The sequence below is a fragment of the Micropterus salmoides genome, unplaced genomic scaffold (genome assembly GCF_014851395.1).
Source record: "Micropterus salmoides isolate LMB-PRFRI ecotype aquatic unplaced genomic scaffold, ASM1485139v1 Ms_hic_scaffold_22, whole genome shotgun sequence".
Classification (NCBI taxonomy): Eukaryota; Metazoa; Chordata; class Actinopteri; order Centrarchiformes; family Centrarchidae; genus Micropterus; species Micropterus salmoides.
The window spans coordinates 5269209-5275494 of record NW_024041373.1 but is presented as its reverse complement, the minus strand read 5'-3'; the positions used below and the strand labels follow the sequence as shown (position 1 = coordinate 5275494).

General features: G+C 40.8%; 1 long non-coding RNA gene across 1 annotated transcript; it reads right to left on the bottom strand.

Annotated features, from left to right (window-relative positions):
- Positions 1–2715, bottom strand: LOC119917398. The gene is made up of 5 exons (XR_005447266.1): positions 2701–2715; positions 2281–2562; positions 1892–1930; positions 235–374; positions 1–24 (listed from the first exon to the last, which is right to left on the bottom strand). It is a non-coding gene; the product is annotated as an uncharacterized LOC119917398 (long non-coding RNA).
- Positions 2716–6286: the final 3571 nt, after the last annotated feature.

Here is a 6286-nt window from a genome sequence, read left to right as displayed (position 1 = left end):
CCCTTTACCGCAGTAATTAAGGATCTGCGAAGGAAGATGAGTTTGCTTTAACAGAAGCTGATACGTATATAGATTGACAGACATGCATGCCAACTGTGGAAAGAGGAGAACAAAATAGGAAAAAATCAGGTGCTTTAAGGGCGTTGCACATTTTCTACGATACCAATACAGCTAAATGTGCTCCATATGTGCTTTTATGTGTAAATAATATAACGATGCAAATATTTGACTGACCTGCAGACTGGGGTAGGTCCTGTTGTTGTCGGAGCTCTTCTCGCCGGGGATGCTTCCGGCCGAGCGACCCTCACACTTGTACCTGAAGCGCATTCCCCTCTGCTTGGGCTGCTCGAAGATCTGGATCTCTGGTTCAGGCACTAGAGAGCACAGATGATGAAAACAGACAATTAAGGGATGTGTAGGGGCAAATAGGGAAGGAGACGATAGTGCAGAGGCAAGGTGAATCAGTACCCAAATAAGACAGAAGTGTCTGCTTCTTGTTTTGCCTGTTTGGATCGCCACTAGTGGCTTTGTGCTGGGAAGGTGGAATCACCAAAAAACATCTTTTTGTATTGAATGACAAAAGTTACAGGATCAATAAGTCAAGGGAAGGTCTTCTCAGTTAACGGCCATGTTTCTGACATTAAATAACCCAGGAAGCATTGAATTTGCAGGACAAAAAAACCCCACTCAAAATGTCTGCTTTGAAAAAAATCCATTAAATCGTTTGCTTAAACAAAAGTGTTAAAAAAATATAGCGGAAAAAATGTCCCAGCCTGTGTTTTGAGTTAATATTTTACTTCTGTTTTTGTATGTTGCCTAAAGCTTTGTGTAGAAGTGATATCTACCACCTGAAGATAGCTGCAAGTAAACCACCACTATGAGCCTCCTCATAGACACTGTCAACTGTCTAAGCTTCATGGAAAAAATGACTTATTGTACACCCTTCAGCTACAGAAAGATGAGAGTGAAAAATACAAGATGAAATGGGACTGATGAATGCTCTTTTATGTGTAAAACTGATTAGCACATCCTAATCTTCCTGTTTTTGTTTTGCTGTCACTGTTAAAACTGTCACTGTCTGGTTCAATAGTTCAGTAAGCTTATATTCAGTGATGGTTAAAATGTTTTGAGATGTTTTCAGAGTTCAGTAATGCTTCTCACTGAAAGAGTTTCTGACATACAGTTGGAATAACGTTATATGTAACCTAGATGTCTAACACTATTTCAGTGGAAAATGTAGCCCTGTTAGATGTACAGGCAAATTTTAAACTACAAATCATCAAATCCGGCAAACCTCCGCTGTTGTTCTGCATTCAAAACAAAGTATGATATTAGTTCATACTACTTAGACCCTACTGCATGAAAAAGAACTTGCACCACATGATGCCTGTGTGAGAGAGGAACTAAAACTGATCCGGGAAATGTGTCTGTTTTGGGTTACAGTACTTCCAATGATTTGACAACACGAGAATCAGTTTTTCTTGACATGAGAGCTGAGTGGCCAGCGTTCACACGCAGATGCTATGTAGGGCAAGTCATGTTACATTTTTGACATATATAATACCGTTTGCCAAAAACTAGGCACTTTCATAGCCCGCCTTCCTCATTTTGCAGCTACGCTCCAAACACAGAAATGAGAGAAGATGTAGCTCTCTCTCTCACACACACACACACACACACACACATATATATAACACTGAACTCATACATCTCAAACTATGAAGACGTTTCCCAGCACCTTTGGTTGTCACACACACACAAGATGCTAAAAACACACACACAGACAATGCTTAGCAATAAAACTAAATAGGGAAGTGAAAGACCCTGCATATATTCAAAGACTGTTTGACACATATACATATGACTTGTGACTTTGTTAAAATTTACTTACTTAGGTGTGAATTGTCCCCTAGCATGGAGGGCATAAGATCTGAGGAGGAAAATGTGACATACAGGAGGAAATTAGGCAATATACATGTAAATTAGATCTAAAACCATACGGAAGCATATTTCACTCAAACTGGTTTGTAGTGTTTTGTAACCTTCTTCATTGTGATTACAAGCACTCCAATCAATCATTGCAACAAGGAGGAAGTTTCGCTGTGTTCAACAGACTTACAACAACGCCAAACTGTTTAACTTAAGAGTGTTAAGTTGCTATTGTACATTTAAAAAAAAAGTTACATCTGAGTCACTACATGATATTCATTACATTCTGTCTTACCTCTCATTCTCCGCGTAACCGTTGTTATTATACAGTAAATATCTGTTGCTACTCACCCATGATGAAGGCGCACTCACTCGCTTTCTCTCAGCCGTACCACAGGTTATTGTCTCTTGGAGAACCCCGAGCTCAATGAGTGACAGTGGACAGAAAAGTAATATTTGTTAGAAGATACCAGCGGGGGGGGAATTCCCTCTGCCCCGCCCACTTGATCTGAACTGGCCAATGAGAAGCCGCATGACTCACATGAGCGAGAGCGCTGAGGATTCGCTACCTGCGCTGCGGAGAGTTCACTGCGTATCCTCCAAGAGCAGAGGCAGACTGAAGGCGACGGAAGGCTTCAGTTTGGAAGAAGCCGCGACAAATAATAAAAGCAAATACACGTGTCACACTGTGTAATGGATCAATATTCAACTATCAGCAACTCTTCACACTTCCTACATGTCACCACATGCATCAGCACTGGCTATACTTACTGTAAAGCACGGAGGCAGCAGCATGCAAACCTGGATGCCTGATGTCAGCCAACACTGACCAAGTTAACATTTTGGGTATCATCTTGCTAGTTTGTACCTTTGTAAATATACTACATAATCTATGAAAAACCCATGTCGTTTTGGAATAGTTCGGTATATAATGGAAAAGCTTTCTTGCTTAGAGTTCTCATATCTGTCAGCTACGTTGGGGGGGCCAGCAGCCCACCTGTTAGCTCCGTTTGTCCAAAGGTGATAAAAAGAAACACACCCCACCAGCACCTCTGGAGCTCACCAAGCTTTTTATTTTTAAACTTTGTTTAACCCATACAGAAAAAAAATAATAATTTGCCTTTTTAGGGGTGTGGAACTTCCTGGAACAGTTGCCAGGCAATCTGTAGAGACTCCAGGAAGTTACTGCTGCCAGCCAAGAAAGTGGCCACTACACCCTGTAAAACAGCAAAATAGGTTCATTTCTCAAACTGGACAACTAGACTAAAAACTATTTTAATAACATTCTTGTGTTGCGCAAAATCAATCATTTATTTCAGTAATTCAACTTCAAAAAGGTGAAACTCATGCAAAGTGAGATATTTCAAGCCTTTATTTGATATAATTTTGATGATTATTGCGTACAGCTTATGAAAACCCCAAATTCAAAATCTCAGAAAATTAGATTACATGAAATCAAAAAAAAAAAAAAAGGATTTTAAATACAGAAATGTCAGCCCTCTGAAAAGTATAATGATGCATATGTACTCAGTACTTGGTTTGGGCCCCTTTTGCATGAATTACTGCCTCAATGCGGCGTGGCATGGATGCCATCAGCCTGTGGCACTGCTGAGGTGTTATGGAAAACCAGGATGCTTCAATAGCGGCCTTCAGCTCTTCTGCATTTTTCTCTTGGCAATGCCCCATAGATTCTCTACGGGGTTCAGGTCAGGCCAGTTTGCTGGCCTATCAAGCGCAGTAATCCCATGGTCATTGAACCAGGTTTTGGTACTTTTGGCAGTGTGGGCAGGTGCCAAGTCCTGATGGAAAATGAAGTCAGCATCTCCATAAAGCAGCATAAAGTGCTCTAAAATGTCCTGGTAGACGGCTGCGCTGACTCTGGACACAGTGGACCAACACCAGCAGATGACATGGCCCCCCAAACCAACACAGACTGTGGAACTTCACACTGGACTTCAAGCATCTTGGATTGTGTGCCTCTCCATTCTTCCTCCAGATTCTGGGACCTTAGTTTCCAAATGAGATGCAAAATTTGCTCTCCTCAGAAAAGAGGACTTTGGACCACTGAGAAACAGACCAGTTCTGGTTTTCTTTAGCCCAAGTAAGACGCTTCTGACGTTGTTTGTTGTGCAGGAGCGGCTTGACAAGAGGAATACAACATTTGAAGCCCATGTCCAGGACCCGTCTGTGACGGGTGTGTCAGTAACTCCATTCTCAGTCCACTCCTTGTGAAGCTCCCCCACACATTTGAATGGCCTTTTCCTGACAATCCTCTCCAGGCTCCGGTCATCCCTGCTGCCTGTGCACCTTTTCCCTTCAACTTAACTTTCTATTAATGTGCCTTGATACAGCACTTTGAGAACATCCAACTTCTTTTGCAATTACCTTTTGAGGCTTTCCCTCCTTGTGGAGAGTGTCAGTGATTCTGCACAACTGTCAGGTCAGCAGTTTCCCCATGATTGTGAATTCCACTGAACCAGACTGAGAGACCAATTAAAGGCTCAGGAACCCTTTGCAGGTGTTTTGGATTAATTAGCTGATTAGAGCGTGACACTTTGAGCCTACAATACTGAACCTTTTCACAATATTCTAATTTTCTGAGATTTTGAATTTGGGGTTTTCATAAGCTGTAAGCCATAATCATCAAATTATATCAAATAAAGGCTTGAAATATCTCACTTTGCATGTAATGAGTCTATATTAGTTTCATTAGTTGAATTACTGAAATAAATGAACTTTTGCACGATATGCAAATTTTTCAAGTTTCACCTGCACTTTCCTACTACCTGGATGGGAAAAAGCCACAACTTGAGAGACCTGTTATGTTTTTGTAGCCTACTGTGAACTACATTTTTTGATTCATATGGTCAAATGGAGTCTTGAGGATTCTGGAAATACTTTGAGCAGGTCCAAGTTTAGTTAAATAGCCTTCAAGGTAGGGTGAAACCAGCCGCTGATCTGTCTTTGCATGTAAACACAAATACAAGCGGTATGACTACAGCGGATTATGCAGACGAGAAAGCCACTTAAGAAGTTTTATCGGTTAACTCTGATATGCATAATGAGACCAAAAGAAACCATGGACTAATCTTAAAATCACAAAGTGCATTTCTCATTGAGATTAAAAGTTCATTCTTGACCTTAGAAACAGTCATTGACCAAACAATCTTCCCATTAGGTCTGTTAAGCTCTGCAGTTCTCAGTAACTTCACATTCAATTTAACGCTAATTTATTAAGCTGAACTGACAGACACGAAAGCTGGGGTAGGCAATTATTACAGAAGCATTTTCTATTTGTTGAAATTCACTTTACATCCCGACATCAATCAATAAATGCTCTGACAGAAAAACTTCAAAAAATCTAGTATCTGTGGCTGCTGCAGGACTGTTGTAAGCACGTCTGTTTACCTGTGTGCACTCCTTTGTGTTGGTAATAAAAAAAAAAAAAACTCCCATCACTGCCAGAAGAGGTGAACATGTGTCAATTTATGACAACAAATAATTGTATAAAACATATATAACAAAGAACACAGACATCAGCGTAGTTTTTAGGGGTTTAATGGTGTACAGATTCATTTAAAGGAAGTGATAAACACATACAAAAATACCCTTTCAATACATTTTAGAAACAAACATCTAAATGACTTGTTTTGTTAAATGTTTCTGAACAGCAAAACATGAATTGTCTGAAACAGAGTGGTGCAGATTTCATTCAAAAAGAGACCTACCTGCTATGAATGCTATTTAAAAAAAGATCACATGGTACAAATATGCAAATATAAATAAAGTGATAAGAAAACCCCCAATAATGAAGAATATGCCTTTTGAAAAACAGTTCTCTGTACATTTAGTTGGGGAAAACTGATGCTGGAAAATAGAGCCTGTGTTAACTCGCTACCTGCTCCGAAGAAGAGGGTACCTCGTCAGCATCACTTATAGTATACATATATCTTCTGTGCTGAACACAGAGCTATCCAGCTTTAGACCATAAAGATGGAGGGTTGGGGCCAAAGGCAGGAAAAGAGTTGTCTCCTCACCCCCCCCCCCACTGGTGACCCCAGATGCCTTTTAAGAACCTCCACAGGAGGCGCAGAGGGTAAACACCCAAAACGAAGGGAATTCTGTCTCTCTCCAACACATAAACACAACCGTCTATGCATGCACGCTCATACAGTCAACCACACGCATGCATACACACACACACACACACACACCAGCACAACTCCTCAAAAAGCTTCGAACCATTTTTTCCATTAAGCACCAAAAACTTTCATGGACACAAAAACAACCAGGACCTGGCTTCATCAGGAACAAGCTGCACCATTAAAACAGACCACGGTGAACTGGTGGGGGTGGG